Source organism: Carassius gibelio, chromosome B19 (assembly GCF_023724105.1).
Source record: "Carassius gibelio isolate Cgi1373 ecotype wild population from Czech Republic chromosome B19, carGib1.2-hapl.c, whole genome shotgun sequence".
In the NCBI taxonomy this organism is placed as follows: Eukaryota; Metazoa; Chordata; class Actinopteri; order Cypriniformes; family Cyprinidae; genus Carassius; species Carassius gibelio.
In genome coordinates, this window is record NC_068414.1 from 32,602,526 (window position 1) to 32,622,702 (window position 20,177).

The 20,177-nt window shown below is 35.8% G+C and overlaps 1 long non-coding RNA gene across 1 annotated transcript; it reads left to right on the forward strand.

Annotated features, from left to right (window-relative positions):
• The first annotated feature begins 13,027 nt into the window (after positions 1–13,027).
• Positions 13,028–14,838, forward strand: LOC127979725 (uncharacterized). The gene is made up of 2 exons (XR_008158845.1): positions 13,028–13,948; positions 14,440–14,838. It is a non-coding gene; the product is annotated as an uncharacterized LOC127979725 (long non-coding RNA).
• The last annotated feature ends 5,339 nt before the right edge of the window (positions 14,839–20,177 follow it).

Sequence of the window (20,177 nt, forward strand, 5' to 3'; positions counted from 1 at the left end):
TACACATATAGATCTCATCGTGCCGAACAACTTTCGTATTGCATGTCATAGGCTCCACCCAACAGGAAGTCAGCTATTTAGAGTTATGTAAAAAGCGCATGCTCTGGAATTTGAAATACTTGTCATAGGTTTTTTTCTCGATTGTCGCCAAACTCGGTCAACATGATCTCAAGACACTGGGGATGAAAAATTGCCAGGGGATTTTTGATATCTCGAACGGTTTGCTCGTGGCGAGGCGTTGAAATTATGGCGAGAAATGAGAAACAGGAAGTGTCTAATACCGTCCACATACATTTCCTGATTTTAATCAAACTTCATCAGATTATTCGTTGTATGATGTCGATTGCATATATGTGACTATTAGGAGTCAAAGTTATAGCGCCACCAACTGGCAGAAGGAAGTGTGTCATTTTCAAAATGATTTGAATTCAGCATCTTATTATTACTCGATTTGCTTCAAACTTCATCAGAATAATGTTAAAACACAGCCGATATAAATCTGCAAGGGGGATATTGATATCTAAAAAATTGTTGGCGTGGCAACATGTCAAACTGGAATACTTCTCAGGTGATTTTGAGGCAAATAACATACTTAGAATTTCACAAAACTCTGAACACACATCAGTATTTCTGATAGGAACTTAAATTGTGAATGGATTTTGGATAGCTTGAATGGTTTTGCCGTGGTGATTTTTTTAAATGACCTTACAAAGGGAATCATTATTGTATTTTTAAATTGCAGCTTCCAAACACGTCAAAGAATTTTTTCATACAGATGAAAAAGTCATTCTGAGGAAATATGCATAGTTTAACGACTTTACAACACTGTATGGATAACAGAAAATTAAAAAACTGTCAGACATCTCATCTCACTCTGTCCCTCTGTTTGAGTATATGTGCTTCAGACTTCCATTGTCTGAGAGATATAGCGCCCCTACAGGTTCAATTCCCGGACTTTTACTTTCACTTTTAAATCGGTTAAAAATACAAATAAATACTTAGATTTAATTCACACTGACAAGCTAAACCAACATATCTGATTATTACCGGTTCAGGGCTCATGGATAAATTATTTCTGGCCAGAGATACGTGAGAAATAGGAGAGATGAATCACCGCTGTGATCACGAGCGTCTGGAGTAAAGAGCTCAGAGAAAACGAATTTATTCCTGTTTTAAAGCTTTTAAAAATAAATTATTACAGCGATATCACACAATCAACCAATTAGAACACACCAAGAGCTAAATTCAGATGTTTTTGAACTGTTTGTGTGAAAATGAAATATTTGTGGCTGCCTATCTGAAATCACGCCTCCGATCAGCGCGTACAGTGTCCAGCTCAAAACAAACGAATTTATTCTTGTTTAAGAGCTTTTTTAAATAAAATATTACCACAAATGCACACAATAAACCCACTGTAACACAACAAGAGGTAAATGCAGGTGTTTGTGACCAGTTTAAGTGTGCAAGACTATTTGAAAGCGCGACTGGCAGAATAACATATCTCTCGAGCTGCAGGTTTCTGCCTTTCGTCGTACGAACGAACACATCACGGACAAGATTATTTCAAAATACATAATAGCTTGGCGAATATAAACGAAAACAGCCACGTGAACATAAACTGGATCTACTGGATTTGAATATTAAAGTGACCACATTTACCACTTGCTTCTGTCTTCAATTTTAATCTATATAAAAAAGGAAACTCATTCGACTTGGCTGCTTTTTTAATGTGTGCGTATTTATTTATTTACCTTTTTATACATTTTGTATAATTTCATAGTTTGTGTATTACAATTATAAAAACAAAAACAAATTTAGCCACTCACATAGAAATAGCTTAGGCCTTAAACTTTTTCTGACAGTTTTAGGGATTTTTAAAAATCCTAAAAAAAACTTATTTGTGCTGCAAATAATAATTTCAAACTCATTTGATACTGACCTATGACATCCTGTGACATTATATTTATTTGAATTTACATAATCTCATGGATGTAACAGTAAATCTGTTCAGCTCACAGATCAATACTAAGCTGTAATGCAAGCAGAACTTTCACAAATGCTTATGAGTCATTTAAGGATTTGATAACACTGTAAAATAATGTCTAATTTGTTAACATTAGCAAATGCATTGATAACACTTTATAATAACTGCACTCATTAGTAAATAGTCAGTTCATGCTTTATAAAGCCTTGTCCCAATATTAATAGTCAGTAGTAAGCAGTTTATAAATACAGCTATAAATAGCTTGTCCTTGGTTTATAAGCACATTTATTAAAAAGGAGAGTAAGTTATCTTCCTATGAAAAATAAAAGATAAAAATAAACAAACAACAACAACACAGATTGATACAGAACTCAGAAATTTTATTGTGGATTTATGATAAAATCAGCCTGTAAATGAATTCATACTCCTCCTCATACTACTCCATACTCCTTTTTCAACATGATGCCAATATACTGAGATGTTAAATTGTGAATGGGTTTAGGATAGCTTAAATGGTGTTGCCATAGAGATTTATTAAAGTAACATAAAAAATACAATAGTTATTTTACTATATCTTTAAAATTTTTCATTCTAACTCTTCATAATTTTTTATATAAGTAGAAGTCCTCATTTGAAGGAAGCACAGTAAGTTTCATAGCTTTATCCTTTTCAAGAGCCAGCATAAAATTAAAACTATCATAACTTATAAATCAAGCTTGCAATTCTTAGTACCTATAATGGCCACCAGAGGGAGCTATAGGATTACTTTTAAATAATTATTGTAGAAACGAGTATGATTTAAATAATTTATAGAAATCTTTCAAATAAAATAATATGTATTTTAGGAATTTTACTGATAAAATGACCCTCACTTAATTAGAATAACAAGCTGAAGTATTGTGAACTGTATATTAAGAATAATTCTTTATAGGCTTTATGGACAGATACGTTTTGAGTGACTCTTGAAGGATCAGCACCACATCCTCTTTTACCACTGTTTAAAGAATTAATCTTACAGAACAGGTGTGAATGAATTTGGGATAGCTTGAATGGTTTTGTCGTGGTGATTTTTTGAAATAATAGTAAAAAAGGAACCAGTAAATGTCTTTTTATTTTTTTAAAGTGCAGCTTCTAAACACTTCAAAAAAATGTACACATAGAAGACCAGTCATTCTGAGGCATATTTCCTCAGAATGACTGGTCTCATGACAATAGTTTCATGACTATACAACACTATATGGATGATAGAAAATTAAAAAACTATCATACATCTGATGTCACTCTGTCCCTCTGTCACTGTAGGTAATGTGTGTGTGTGTGTGTTAAGTGAATTAGGTGTGAAACTATCAGGGAGCATTTAGTCTCTAGCGCCAACATTTTACAGAACTGCCACTTTCCTGGAGTCTCCAGAATTACTCGGTGTCAGGCTCTGAGAGACTTAAGATTCCAAAAAATGATTTAATTAGATTTAAAAAAAATAATGGTAGTTATTAAGATTGATATGGTTTGGAATTGGTAAAATGTGCTTGGAAAAAAATCACAATAAAACAATGTTTTAATGTTTAAGTTTGGAATATTAACTGACATGAATGAATGCTATATAAATATTGTTCATGTTAACATAATGTTTATGAATGGAATCTTATTGTAAAGTGTTACTAAAGTTATATATATATATATTGTTCTGTGAATGTGATTTTAAAGTCTAGATGATTCGGATTAACCCTTTAACTGCCATATCCTTTAAAACCTCACTGCCAGAGGGATATTGTGAATGCATGTGCCCGCTGGGCACAGTTTACCTGATCCCACCGGGGTGGCGATGGCACTGGTGGCTTGAGCCCGCCATCGCTGCTTGCAGCTATATTTATTATTATTATTCTTCTTCTTCTCCCGAATGAATCGCATTTTTGAGGGCTTTGACATGCTCAAAAAGTCATGAAACTTTGCACACGCGTCAAACCTGGTGAAAATTTTCGTCTGATATAGGATTCAGAAGAGGGTGTGGCAAAATGGCTCGACAGCGCCACCTATACTAAGAAAATCAACAGCCTTCCAGCTATGTTTCACGTACATGCACGAAAATTGGCACACATATGTAACACACCAATACCTACAAAAAAGACTCTTGGACCAAAATTCTAAACCCAACAGGAAGTCGGTTATTTTTAATATTATGAGCAAATTTTGTGTAATTTTGGTCATTTCCATGTGTTGTATTTTAATGAACTCCTCCTAGAGATTTCTTCAAATCAACACCAAATTTGGTATGCCTAATCTAAAGTCCTTTGCGATGTTAAATTGCGAAGATCTTGAGTTTTTGTTGAAGGGCGTGTCCGTGGCGGCCTGGCGAATTTCGATGATTCGCCACGAAAAATGAAGTTGCTATAACTCACACATACAATGTCCAATCTGCCCCAAACTTCACATGTTTGATGAGACTCCTGACCTGAACAGATTGACATGCCCATATTCAGTTATAGTCATAGCGCCACCTATTGGCAACAGGAAGTGTCATATTTTACGCTGTGACGAACTACTCCTAGAAATTTTTTGACATCAATGTCTTTTTTGTGGTCAGTCTAATCTAAAGGCCTGTGCGATGTACAGTTGTGAAGATCTTGAGTTTTCGTTAAAAGGCATGTCCACGGCACCATGGCGAAGTTCGATGTCTCGCCATGTGAATAAAAGATGTTATAACTCAGGCATAAAATGTCCGATCTTCCCCAAACTTCACATGTGTGATAAGAGTCCTGACCTGAACAGATCTGCAGGCCAATATTCCACCGGGTGTGGCAGAATGGCTCGATAGCGCCACCTATACACTTTCAACGGAGTGTGCCTCGAGCTATGTTTCACGTACATGTACAAAAATTGGTACACACATGTAACTCACCAATATCTACAAAAAAGTCTCTTGGTACAAATTCCGAATCCCAACAGGAAGTCAGTTATTTTGAATTTTCCCTGCAAAATTGGCATAGTTTTTGCCATTTTCAGGGGTTGTACTTTAACTAACTCCTCCTAGAGATTTATTCAGATAAACACCAAACTTGGTCAGTGTAATCTAAAGCCATTTGCGATGTTAAATTGCGAAGGACTTGAGGTTTCGTTAAAGGGCGTGTCCATGGCGGCCTGACAAATTTCGATGTTTCGCCATGAAAAAGGAAGTTGCTGTAACTCAGACATACAATGTCCAATCTGCCCCAAACTACACATGTTGGATAAGACTCTTGACCTGATCAAATCTACATGCCAATATTCAGTTATAGTCATAGCGCCACCTATTGGCAACAGGAAGTGACATATTTTAGACTGCGACAAACTATTTCTAGAAATGTTATGACATCAATGTCTTTTTTGTGGTCAGTCTAATCTAAAGACCTGTGTGATGTTTAGTTGTGAAGATCTTGAGTTTTTGTTAAAAGGCATGTCCATGGCGCCGTGACGAAGTTCGATGTCTCGCCATGGGAATAAAAGATGTTATAACTCAGGCATAAAATGTCCGATCTTCCCCAAACTTCACATGTGTGATAAGGGTCCTGGCCTGAACAGATATGAAGGCAAATATTCCATTGGGTGTGGCAAAATGGCTCGATAGCGCCACCTATACACTTTCAACGGAGTGCATATGCACTTTCAACGGAGTGCGCCTCGAGCTATGTTTCACGTACATGTACAAAAATTGGTACACACATGTAACACACCAATACCTACAAAAAAGTCTCATGGTACGAAATCCGGATCCCAACAGGAAGTCGGTTATTTAGAATTTTCTCTGCAAAATTGGCATAGTTTTTGCCATTTTCAGGGGTTGTACTTTAACGAACTCCTCCTAGAGATTTATTCAGATAAACACCAAACTTGGTCAGTGTAATCTAAAGCCCTTTGCGATGTTTAATTGCGAAGATCTTGAGGTTTCGTTAAAGGGCGTGTCCATGGCGGCCTGACAAATTTCGATGTTTCGCCATGAAAAAGGAAGCTGCTGTAACTCAGACACACAATGTCCAATCTGCCTCAAACTTCACATGTTAGATAAGACTTCTGCCCTTAACAGATCTACATGCCCATATTCAGTCATAGTCATAACGCCACCTGCTGGCAACAGGAAGTGTCAATGTTTTACACTGCAAATAACTACTCCAAGAAATTTTATGACATCAACATTTTATTTTGGTCAGTCTAATCTAAAGTTCTTTGCAATGTTAAATTGTGGAGATCTTGAGATTTTGTTAAAGGGTGTGTCCATGGCGCCATGACAAAATTTGATGTCTCGCCATAGGAAGAGAAGTTGTTGTAACTCAGGCATTAAATGTTCAATCTTCCCCAAACTTCACGTGTTCGATAAGAGTCCTGGCCTGAACACATCTGAAGGCCAATATTCCATTATAATGATAGCGCCACCTGCTTACAACAGGAAAATTGGCAGATATATGGAATAAACTTTGACATATTCCACTTATATTTCTGAGTTTAAATGCATATTTCTCAATGTTCACAGATCTACTAAAGCCACTTACTGCCTGTGAGCCCGGGTGCGAGGGCCCGTTCATCGCTGCTTGCAGCTTTAATTATGTTGGCTTGATACTGTTATGCTATTTAAACTTCTTCTTTTTCTTCTTATTATTTTTCTGACAGAAATTCTGAACGCAACTCCTCCTAGGGCTTTAAAGTCACAAGCCCCAAACTCGGCAGACACCTGCGGGATAGAGCGGTGGTGTGTGCTATATCTTTTCAGACTGATCAGACTTAAAGTTTTTTTTTTATTAATTTTTAAATGTCAAAATACATTACCCATAGACTTACATTGTCTGAGAAAAATTGCGCCCCTACAGTTGCAATGACATTTAGGGGCGGAGTCGGGTTTCGTTTCACTTTTAAACTGGTTAAAAATACTGCTGCTCAGCCCAGGCTGTCTACACGGAGCCGAGAACTAGCGAATTCATTCTTATTTAAGACCTTTTAAAAACGCGATTACACGCAATCCACACGTTAGAACACACCAAGAGCTAAATTCAGATGTTTCTGAACTGTTTAAAGTAATAACATTATATATTCGCGGCAGCCAACTGCTCGCGAGCTGGCGATGTATTTCTCTGAACACTTGAAGTCCACAGAGAATTTACAGCCTTTCGCATTAAAACACTGCAGCGAAACGGCACAAAACAATTAGAATAATATATTATATGGTTTTAAAGTAGTTTTGGCCACTGTCACGCTGGTCTTAGCTGGTTTCTAACTGAATCATCATGCTGAACGTCACAGATGAGCTCGGGATGTATTCCTCTGAACACTTGAAGTACACATTTACAGCCTTTCACATTAAAACACTGCAGCGAAACGGCACAAAACAATTAGAAGAATATATTACACATATGAAAATGAGTGTTTATATGTGCTTGTGAGATTTCTCTGTCAGGCTTAACGTCGCAGCAATTGCTCAGCGTTGCATAACATGGTAAAGCAGGGAGCTACACTGAGACCAAAAGGGTCGCATGCATCATTGATTATTTTTGTACCTACTTATGTGTTATGCTATGATTTAATATGACCATTTATTAAAACAGAAATGTGTATTTTAAGAATACGTTTTATAACGTGCTCCGAGCATTCAACACATCAAGTTGGCTTCAGCCCCGCGCTGCGGGAATCTGAACTGAGCAGCTGATGGCGCGTGTGCACGAGAGAGAGCCGCGCGTATCGCGGACAGGGACAGCAACACTGAACAGAGCTGTCGTTCAGGACGTTCACTTCCTCCTGGACCTGAACGAACAAATTCAAATCGCAGTTTAAATAAACAGAAAAAAGAGCGAAAAGCAAAAGAGCTCAATTCAGCAGCGCGGTGTTGTTCAGGGAGCAAGAAGAGACGCGTCTCAAAGTCTTCTTGCTTTTGTACCGACAACAAATACATACAAAATATGTCGAAATACCCGTGTTGGAAAGTGTGTTCGAATAAGTATGTGGTTATGTCTTAAGTGAAAGTAAAGATTTGCAAAAAAAAAATCGGATGTGTATCATCATAATGGATGCGTTTGTCTCTTAAAGGGACCGCGCCTAATTTACTAGCTCTGCTGTCAGAGTCTTTAATGTATGAAAATGAAAGTAAATCACTCACTGCTCTTGACTGAATTACCTTGTAGTACAAGAATTTATCCAAAGTCAATCCAAAAATAAGATAGAATTGTTTTACTAGTGGGTGCAGGCCACTAGTTCATTTATGTAAGTGAGTATGGCAAAATAGTGATCTGTGAAATATTATACCCACTAATTCTTCATACAGTAGGCTACCAGTGAAATTGATTTAAAAAAATAATAATTAAGGACCTGCCCATGTTTTGCTTAAGTGTTTCTTTCTTTAATTGTTAATGGAACCTTTTCACACCACAGACTGAACCAAATTAAGCATTTCTTGCTTGGTAACTGTTCAACAAAGTATTGATAGTTGTGTAAATATTGTCATACTGACAGTCTGAAGTTTTGGTTGATTCCATTACATATCTTTTTATCAAAGTTATCCGAAATTATCAAGATGAATTTGTTCTGAGTTATTGTCATATATTATTACCAGTTTCTAAACTACAGCAAATAAACTGTGATTATGTGAGAAATGTTGAAGGTGTCTGAATACATTTTGGTTTGATTGTGTATTTTATCTTACAGTGAAGACTATGCAGTGCTATTTTACATTAACAAAAACAAACTTAAAAAAATGTAAACATTATGTAAATAGCACAAATAAATAAATAGAATGAACATACAGTACAAATTAAACAATTTTAAACAGTGTGTAACTGCATCATCTATACAAACCATTGTGCTTGGACCCCTTATGATCTCCTTGATTTAAAATGCATTGTTTCAGTAATCTTGTGTGTCGTTGCCCACAACGCGACGGTGGCAGGACTGTGAAATACATACACGAGAAAAATAGGCATGACTTATTTCACATCCAGCTAGACAACCCTGTCATAGCTGTTATCATAGCCCAGGCTTTTTATTAAAAAGAGAAAACAGCAAGGGAGCATGGAAAAAGACTGTTGCAGGTGTATTTTTTTATGGCATTATTATGTGTATTAATTTTGCAGCGGGGCAACTCAATGTTGGGCACACAAGTACTTTGGCTCTTTTGCTCCTTGGCCAAGATGGCCAAGCCAACATCAAAGTTAGTTAACTAACTTTTAATTCTAGTTTCTTATTATTATTTTTCTGACAGAAATTCTAAACGCTACTCCTCCTAGGGCTTTAAAGCCACAAGCCCCAAACTCGGCAGACACCTGCGGGATAGAGCGGTGGTGTGTGCTATATTTTTTCAGAGTGATCAGACTTAAAGTTTTTTTTTTTTTTAATTTTTAAATGTCAAAATACATTACCCATAGACTTACATTATCTGAGAAAAATTGCGCCCCTACTTGCAATACCCGAGATTAAAGGGAGGAGTCGGCCGGGTTTCGTTTCACTTTTAAACCGGTTAAAAATACCAAGTAAATAATACAATTTCCCTCAAACTGACAAGCTAAACCAACATATCTGATTATTACAGGGGTCAGGGCTCATTATGTTGGCTTGGCAACAAGCCAACATACTGTTATGCTATTTAAACTTCTTTTTTTTCTTATTATTATTTTTCTGACAGAAATTCTAAACGCTACTCCTCCTAGGGCTTTAAAGCCACAAGCCCCAAACTCGGCAGACACCTGCGGGATAGAGCGGTGGTGTGTGCTATATCTTTTCAGAGTGATCAGACTTAAAGTTTTTTTTTTTTTTTAATTTTTAAATGTCAAAATACATTACCCATAGACTTACATTATCTGAGAAAAATTGCGCCCCTAGTTGCAATACCCAAAGGTTTACTTTCACTTTTAAATCGGTCAGAAATTCCGTAAATAATACAATTTCCTTCAAAATGACAAGCTAAACCAACATATCTGATTAGTACAGGGGTTAGGGCTCATTAATAATTGATTTCTGGGCAGAGAGCAGTCAGAAAGACGAGAGAAGAATCACTGCTGCTCAGCTCAGGCTGTCTCCACGGAGCTCACAACGAGCGAATTCATTCTTATTTAAGACCTTTTAAAACGGCGATTGCACGCAATCCACACGTTAGAACACACCAAGAGCTAAATTCAGATGTTTCTGAACTGTTTAAAGTAATAACATGATATATTCGCGGCAGCCAAATGTCCGCGAGCTCGCCATGTATTTCTCTGAACACTTGAAGTCCACATGACAGCCGCGTTTCGGGGCGAGATCGGACAAATAAATAGGCTACACATTTCATTCACAACATGGTAAAGTCATTTATATATATTTTTAAGAGCTTCTTAAAATATTAATGCACACAATCCACTCATTAGAACAAAACAAGAGCAAAATCCAGGTGTTTGTTGAGCCGTGCAAAACGAAATATCATTTGACATCGAGGGGAAAAAAGTAACTGTAACTTCATGAATACTCAACGAAGAGACATGAGAGATATATCTATAGAAAGCTTGACATGTCTACTTTAAAACCAAACAAGTGCTGCCGAACAAATATTCTGTGATAAAGTAATCCATATCAAAACAAGGCAATGTCCTTTTTTCACGTCTAATGTGTGGAAGGCCAAGAGGGTCAAATACACGTGAATTTTAACGTGTCTCTGTAAAGGGTCTACTTTTTTTGGATACAAACATAATAACAACAAAACTTTGGGCACTTATAAAATAAAGATAACAAACAAGGTGTGCTGTCTGCAGCCTTGGTCTGCGCTGATCTTCATTTACAAACACGTCATTAAAATGAACTGTAACTCCATGAATACTCAACGAAGAGACATGAGAGATATATCTATAGAAAGCTTGACATGTCTACATTTAAACTAAACAAGTGCTCCCGAACAAATATTCTGTGATAAAGTAATCCATATCAAAACAAAGCGATGTCCTTTTTTCACGTCTCCTTTCATTATATCTAATGTGTATGGAAGGCCAAGAGGGTCAAATACACGTGAATTTTAACGCGTCAACAACACGTTAAATACGTGTATTTCATGCGTAGACAACACGTATTTAATATTATTTATTTATCGGCGCTGCACAACATGGTAAAGTCATTTATATATTCTTTTAAGAGCTTCTTAAAATACTATATTACTCCAATGTTATATCCAATATTATTTAACGTGTTAAATACGTGTTGTTTACAAGTGAAAAATCAGCGGGTATTTAACATGTAATGTTTCATGTGAAATACACTGAAATACACCTTAAAAATCAGTTTGAAGAGGTCAATGTCATTGGCTGCTGAGGACTTGGGTCAAACCACTTCTGTGAGCTTAGAGGGGTGTACCATTCATAGACAGGCAACCACCATTTAACATGCTATAGATCAGCTTATTCAGCCTTATTATTTAGTCTTTTTTCTTTTCTGTTTTGTATAGCCTATAGAAATAATATATTTAAGTTTCAGTTTTATGAAATATTTATTTTATAATAAATAGTAATTAAAATTTTGTGGTGATAGTATAAAGTTTATAAAAGTTACAGTATTTTGTAATGAATCTGGACTTTTTGTTTAGCTCTTGACTCGCCAAAGTATACTATATATAGTGTCCCTTCTTTAACTTTTCAGTAATGTGTGATAACTTAAAATATGTTGTCAGTACTATTAAAATAAGATTAAATTGAATGGTATTTAGGAGATTATGGTTTTTGCATGACTTATTTCGCATTCAACTAGACAACCCTGTCGTAGCTGTTATCATAGCCTAGGCTTTTTATTAAAAAAGGAAAAAGCAAGGGACCATGGAAAAAGACTGTTGCAGGTGTATTTTTTATGGTATTATTATTTTATTTTTTTTGCAGCTGGGCAACTCAAGAATGTTGGGCACACAAGTACTGTGGCTCTTTTGCCCCATGGCCAAGATGGCCAAGCCAACATCAAAGTTAGTTCACTAACTTTTAATTATGTTGGCTTGTGGCTTGTGCCAAGCCAACATACTGTTATGCTATTTAAACTTCTTCTTTTTCTTATTATTATTTTTCTGACAGAAATTCTGAACGCTACTCCTCCTAGGGCTTTAAAGCCACAAGCCCCAAACTTGGCAGACACCTGCGGGATAGAGCGGTGGTGTGTGCTATATCTTTTCAGACTGATCAGACTTAAAGTTTTTTTTTTATTAATTTTTAAATGCCAAAATACATTACCCATAGACTTACATTATCTGAGAAAAATTGCGCCCCTAGTTTGCAATACCCGAGATTAAGGGAGGAGTCAGGTTTCGTTTCACTTTTAAACCGGTTAAAAATACTAAATAATAAGTAAATAATACAATTTCCCTCAAACTGACAAGCTAAACCAACATATCTGATTATTACAGGGGTTAGGGCTCATTAATAATTTATTTCTGGGCACAGAGCAGTCAGAAAGATGAGAGAAGAATCACTGCTGCTCAGCTCAGGCTGTCTCCACGGAGCTCACAACGAGCGAATTCATTCTTATTTAAGACCTTTTAAAACGGCGATTGCACGCAATCCACACGTTAGAACACACCAAGAGCTAAATTCAGATGTTTCTGAACTGTTTAAAGTAATAACATGATATATTCGCGGCAGCGCAACTGCCCGCGAGCTCGCGATGTATTTCTCTGAACACTTAAAGAGAATTTACAGCCTGTCACATTAAAACACTGCAGCGAAACGGCACAAAACAATTAGAAGAATATATTATACACATGAAAATGAGTGTTTATATGTGCTTGTGAGATTTTATCTGTCAGGCTGAACCTCACATCAATTGCTATCCATCGTCACAACATGGTAAAGTCATTTATATATATTTTTAAGAGCTTCTTAAAATAAATATTCCTGCGAATGCACACAATCCACCCATTAGAACACACTAAGAGAAAAATCCAGGGGTTTTTGAGCCGTGTATGTGTGCAAAATGCAATATTTGACATCGCGAAGGGAAAAAAAGTCACATGACAGCCGCGTTTGGGGCGAGATCAGACAAATAAATAGGCTACCCATTTCATTCACTCTGAAAAGCTAAATCAACATATCCCAGCAAACATTGGTCCGACGGCGACGTCGTGTGGCCGGCCAAAAATAGTCGCGGTAGGACGGCATAAATCGGTAGAAATATGTAACACAGAACATTTCCTAAAAATGCATTCAGATATGTTTGTACACGTTTATAGTTCTATGGGGTTTCATGTATAATTGTTTTTTTGACTTTTAGATACGTGTAGTTCAAAATTTACCCACGTTGTGAATCGGTTGTGAGAGGACGTCACCTAGTGACGTCATTTACACGTCCGTTACACGTCCATCATGACCCTATGTGAAATCCTTGTGGAATATGCAAAAGCTGTGCTTACACCTTGATTAATACTGCAATATTTAATTAAAGTGCACCAAGTAGTTTTTAAGAGGTTTTAAAGAGGTTGTGAATAGACGTCCACTGACGTCTTTTACACGTCTCGTCATGGTTTGTGAAAAAATGTCCAAGCAAGACTAGCAGGAAAAAAAAATATATATATATATACAAAGTAAATATATTCACTTTATCTTTAAAAAAAAATTATAATCAAAAAGAGCCCAGTGTGGTTAAGTGATTGCAAAGCAATGCTGCAATTTAGTCATTATTTCAACCTGTTTTATGTATTTGTTGTTATTATTTTTATTGAGTCTATGCATACACATGTGAAACAGATATATACCCGGTCACAATTTCGGTCTGAGTTGGATGTAATTGCCAAAACGGTGCTGCCAAGATGTAGACACAAAACATACTGATATATTTCGTGATATTACAAAATCCCGCGATAGGATAGATTATCTCGCGAGATCTCGCTTTCTTCCGGAAGTTCCCTTCCGGAAGTTCCGGTACATCAAGCAGGCAACCACCACGAGGAGGAGAGGACTCGAAGAGGACTCTTGGAGGGAGATTTGTCGATATAAATTACATAAAATCTACCGTGGGGTAAGTACATTTTGTATTATTTGAATAACGTGCTTGAGTTTTACTTGTTTGACACGAAGGAACCGAGATAAATGATGCCCACGTTGTCAACTGAAATTCACTGAGTATGGCTAAAATTAGCTAACGTTAGAAGGCTAAAAGTTACTTATATTGATGTAATTTTTATTGGTACGCTTTAATTAATTATTCAGGGGACATCACAGCTCTCCTGTCTTATCAGAAATGTCCTGTTCACTTTCTCACAGTTAACTTACACTGTGAGTGTTTCTCAAGGGCATCACATTAAAGCATTACACCTTTTGTACAATACAAATAAAATCTAATTCTTGTTGATTACCTTTTTTTCCTAATGTTTCATTCATCTTGGTCCAAGTTTTTTTTCTTTTTTTTTAGCGGTAGACCATAAAGATATTTTGAAATTAAGTGCATGTCATTCATCTCAAATGTTTTATTTTATTTATTTTAAAAAGAAATGTATTCTCTTGCCTCAGATGCTGTGAAGAGGTGGAGACTCTGAATGGGATGCAGCAATGACAGAACACCTGAAGCTCGCTCCAGGAAGAGATGGGGGTGGAGGTTACAAGAAATGAGCCAAACAACTGTAGTTTGTTTAAGGGATAGTTCATCCAAAAATGAAAATAGTCATAATTTTCTCACCCTCATGTTACGATCATAATAATTTTTCCTACAGTGGCAGTTAATGGTTTGTGAGATCTGCTTGGTTACAAACATTCTTCCAAATATCTTTGTGTTTATAAGACAACTGTGTAAGTCAATGACAAGATTAATAAAGCATTGATAAAAAGAAACCATCTTTTAACATTCTAGTAGAAAACATTCTCAGAAATGTAATATTTTAATAAATGTTGGTTCTATACTGTTTAAAATCATTTACACCACTTTGATTTCATAAATAGCAATGATTTCAAACATATTTTATGATGAGGATCTTATGTTTTATGATTTTCTTGTCACAAGACAACAATGGCTCCTGCAAGGTGTTTATGCCACATGTTCAAATATTAATAATATTCTTAATATTATATGATTAAAGTATTTTAAAATAAATGCAATTAATATTGATTTATATTATATATTAAAAACATTAATAAACCAAAACTGCAAATATAAATTTTTAACAATAATAATGCACTTTAAGATTGAGTATTTCAGCACTTTTTATTCAGTGATGCCCCTCATTAAATCATATTTCTGATGAAAAAAATGGTAGGCCTGTAAACTTATTTCAGAAATCCAAAATGGATACAAAGATAACATTGAAAAACTAATTTTTAAATATATTATCATCTTTAAGATTCTTATTTGTCATTTTCCCAGTAAAGCAAACATGAAAACAATATGGTAAGAACAAAGAAAAGGTATACAGGTTTGAAACATGAGGGTGAGTAAGTGAAAGAATTTTCCCTTATATATAAAAATTCAGTATTTTGTAATTAGTATTTTAGTTTGGTTAACAGATGCTAAACTGTTCAAAAACAATAAAGTGTGCTAAATCAGAACATGCTTCTTTGTTTGCATATGTCCACAAATAATGTGTTATTGTTAGTGATGTACACGTGATTAAGATGTTTTATGAACGTTCATGTCTGACTGGACCAATCTTGAACTTTTGTCAAGATGTTTTAAACCTCAAGACATAATTGATTGCCTTTCACGATGTTACACAGTGGGTGTGTGATTATTTTATATGCAGGCTTATATATACATACACTTAAACTATGCAGCAACGCATTTAAAAATCCAGAAGACAACGACGTCCAGAAATCGACGCATTTAGACGTCCAGAAGACGACACATTTAGACGTCCAGGGACGTGCAGAAAAGACGTGCATTTCACGTCTAGAAGACGTCAAAGACGTCGGTTCAACTTTCATTTTGGAACTATTTTTCAACCATGACGGGACGTCTCGGATGGACGTCTTTTCAACGGTCAAAAGACGTCCAAATGTTTGCTGGGATGTTATTATTACCGGGTCAGATATCTCATTAATAAATTATGTCTCTGACCAAAGAACAGAGAGAAAGACTTCATCAGCATTTTTTAAGAGCTTCCAAAAATAATAATCCACCCATTAGAACACAACAAGAGCAGAATTCAGGTGTTTTTGAGATGTTTATGTGTGCAAAATGAAATATAATTTGACAGCGTGATACATGAATACTGGAAGGAAAAAATTCACGACAGCCTTTTAACTCTGGAGTCGATTAACGCATATATGCGTTTTGAGGCATTTTCTCCTGATAACCCCGACAATTACTTTAATTACATTTTCAGTTTTAATCGTACAGATAAGAGCAATACATCAATCGAATCTGTAAAGGGTCTACTTTTTTTTGGATACAAACATAATAACAACAAAACTTTGTGCACTTATAAAATAAAGATAACAAACAAGGTGTGCTGTCTTCAACCTTGTCTGCGCTGATCTTCATTTACAAACACGTCATTAAAATGAACTGTAACTCCATGAATACTCAACGAAGAGACATGAGAGATATATCTATAGAAAGCTTGACATGTCTACTTTTAAACTAAACAAGTGCTGCCGAACAAATATTCTGTGATAAAGTACGCGATGTCCATTTTTCACGTCTCCTTTCATTTTATCTAATGTGTATGGAAGGCCAAGAGGGTCAAATACACGTGAATTTTAACGTGTCAACAACACGTTAAATACGTGTATTTCACGCGTAGACAACACTTATTTAAAGCGTTAAATACGTGTTGTTTACTCGTGAAAAATCAGCGTGTATTTAACGTGTATTTCACGTTTTAAATACACGTTAAATACACGTGAAATACATGTGAAGTACGCCTTAAAAATCAGTTTGAACAGGTCAGTGTCATTGGCTGCTGAGGACTTGGGTCAAACCACTTCTGTGAGCTTAGAGGGGTGTACCATTCATAGACAGGCAACCACCATTTAACATGCTATAGATCAGCTTATTCAGCCTTATTATTTAGTCTTTTTTCGTTTCTGTTTTGTATAGCCTATAGAAATAATATATTTAAGTTTCAGTTTTATGAAATATTTATTTTTTAATAAATATTAATTAAAATTTTGTGGTGATAGTATAACGTTTATAAAAGTTACAGTATTTTGTAATGAAACAGGACTTTTTGTTTAGCTCTTGACTCACCGAAGTATACTATATATACTGTCCCTTCTTTAATTTTTCAGTAGTGTGATAACTTAAAATATGTTGTCAGTACTATTAAAATAACATTAAATTGAATGGTATTTAGGAGATTATGGTTTTTGCATGACTTATTTCACATTCAGCTAGACAACCCTGTCGTAGCTGTTATCATAGCCTAGGCTTTTTATTAAAAAAGAAAACAGCAAGGGACCATGGAAAAAGACTGTTGTAGGTGTATTTTTTATGGTATTATTATTTTTTATTTTTTGCAACGGGGCAACTCAAGAATGTTGGGCACACAAGTACTGTGGCTCTTTTGCCCCATGGCCAAGATGGCCAAGCCAACATCAAAGTTAGTTCACTAACTTTTAATTCTAGTTATGTTGGCTTGGCAACAAGCCAACATACTGTTATGCTATTTAAACTTCTTCTTCTTTTTCCTCTTTTTATGTTGGCTTGGCAACAAGCCAACATACTGTTATGCTATTTAAACTTCTTCTTCTTCTTTTTCTTATTATTATTTTTCTGACAGAAATTCTGAACGCTACTCCTCCTAGGGCTTTAAAGCCACAAGCCCCAAACTCGGCAGACACCTGCGGGATAGAGCGGTGCTGGTTGCTATATCTTTTCAGACTGATCAGACTTAAAGTTTTTTTTTTATTAATTTTTAAATGTCAAATACATTACCCATAGACTTACATTAACTGAGAAAAAATGCGCCCCTAGTTGCAATAACCGAGATTAAAGGAGGAGTCGGCCGGGTTTCGTTTCACTTTTAAACCGGTTAAAAATACCAAGTAAATAATACAATTTCCCTCAAACTGACAAGCTAAACCAACATATCTGATTATTACAGGGGTCAGGGCTCATTAATAATTGATTTCTGGGCAGAGAACAGTCAGAAAGATGAGAGAAGAATCACTGCTGCTTTCTCCACGGAGCTCACAACGAGCGAATTCGGTTTACTTTCACTTTTAAATCGGTCAGAAATTCCGTAAATAATACAATTTCCTTCAAACTGACAAGCTAATCCAACATATCTGATTATTACAGGGGTCAGGGCTCATTAATAATTTATTTCTGGGCAGAAGAGCAGTCAGAAAGACAAGAGAAGAATCATGGCTGATCAGCTCAGTCATTGTCTCCACGGAGCTCACAACGAGCGAATTCATTCTTATTTAAGACCTTTAAAAACGGCGATTGCACGCAATCCACACGTTAGAACACACCAACAGCTAAATTCAGATGTTTCTGAACTGTTTAAAGTAATAACATGATATATTCGCGGCAGCTGCCCGCGAGCTCGCGATGTATTTCTCTGAACACTTGGAAGTCCACAGAGAAATTACAGCCTTTCACATTAAAACACTGCAGCGAAACGGCACAAAACAATTAGAATAATATATTATACACATGAAAATGAGTGTTTATATGTGCTTATGAGATGTTCTCTGTCGGACTGAACGTCACAGGGATTGCTCAGCGTTGCATGACATGGTAAAGCAGGGAGCTACACTGCGACAAAAATGATCGCATATGCATCACTGATTATTTTTGTACCTGCTTATGTGTTATGCTATGATTTAATATGAGCATTTATTAAAACAGAAATGTGTATTTTAAGAATACGTTTTATAACGTGCTCCGAGCATTCAACACATCAAGTTGGCTTCAAGAGATTCCAAAAATAATATCACAGCACTAATCCACCCATTAGAACACAACAAGAGCAGAATTGAGGTGTTTTTGATATGTTTATGTGTGCAAAATGACATATAATTTGACAGCGTGATACAGCTTATGAATACTGGAAGGAAAAAAGTCACGACAGCCTTTTAACTCTGGAGTCGATTAACGCATATACGCGTTTTGAGTCATTTTCTGCTGATAACCCTGACAATTACTTAAATTACATTTTCAGTTTTAATCGTACAGATAAGAGCAATACATCAATCGAATCTGTAAAGGGTCCACTTTTTTGTATAAAAACATAATAACAACAAAACTTTGTGCACTTATAAAATAAAGATAACAAACAAGGTGTGCTGTCTCCAGCCTTGGTCTGCGCTGATCTTCATTTACAAACACGTCATTAAAATGAACTTTAACTCCATGAATACTCAATGAAGAGACATGAGATATATATCTATAGCAAGCTTGACATGTCTACTTTTAAACCAAACAAGTGCTGCCGAACAAATATTCTGTGATGAAGTAATCCATATCAAAACAACGCGATATCCTTTTTTCACGTCTAATGTGTATGGAAGGCCAAGAGGGTCAAATATACACGTGAATTTTAACGTGTCTCTGTAAAGGGTCTATTTTTTTTTTGGATACAAACATAATAACAACAAAACTTTGGGCACTTATAAAATAAAGATAACAAACAAGGTGTGCTGTCTGCAGCCTTGGTCGGCCCTGATCTTCATTTACAAACGCGTCATTAAAATGAACTGTAACTCCATGAATACTCAAGGAAGAGACATGAGAGATATATCTATAGAAAGCTTGACATGTCTACTTTTAAACCAAATAAGTGCTGTTGAACAAATATTCTGTGATAAAGTAATCCATATCAAAACAACGCAATGTCCTTTTCTTCACGTCTAATGTGTATGGAAGGCCAAGAGGGTCAAATACACGTGAATTTTAATGCGTCAACAACACGTTAAATACGTGTATTTCATGTGTAGACAACACGTATTTAATATTATTTATTTATCGGCGCTGCACAACATGGTAAAGTCATTTATATATATTTTTAAGAGCTTCTTAAAATACTATATTACTCCGATATTATATCCAATATTCCTGTCGTAGCTACGCTGTCGTAGCTGTTATCATAGCCTAGGCTTTTTATTAAAAAAGAAAACGGCAAGGGACCATGGAAAAACACTGTTGCAGGTGTATTTTTTTATGGTATTTGTTTTGCAGCGGGACAACTCAAGAATGTTGGGCACACAAGTACTGTGGCTCTTTTGCCCCATGGCCAAGATGGCCAAGCCAACATCAAAGTTAGTTCACTAACTTTTAATTCTAGTTCTTATTATTATTTTTCTGACAG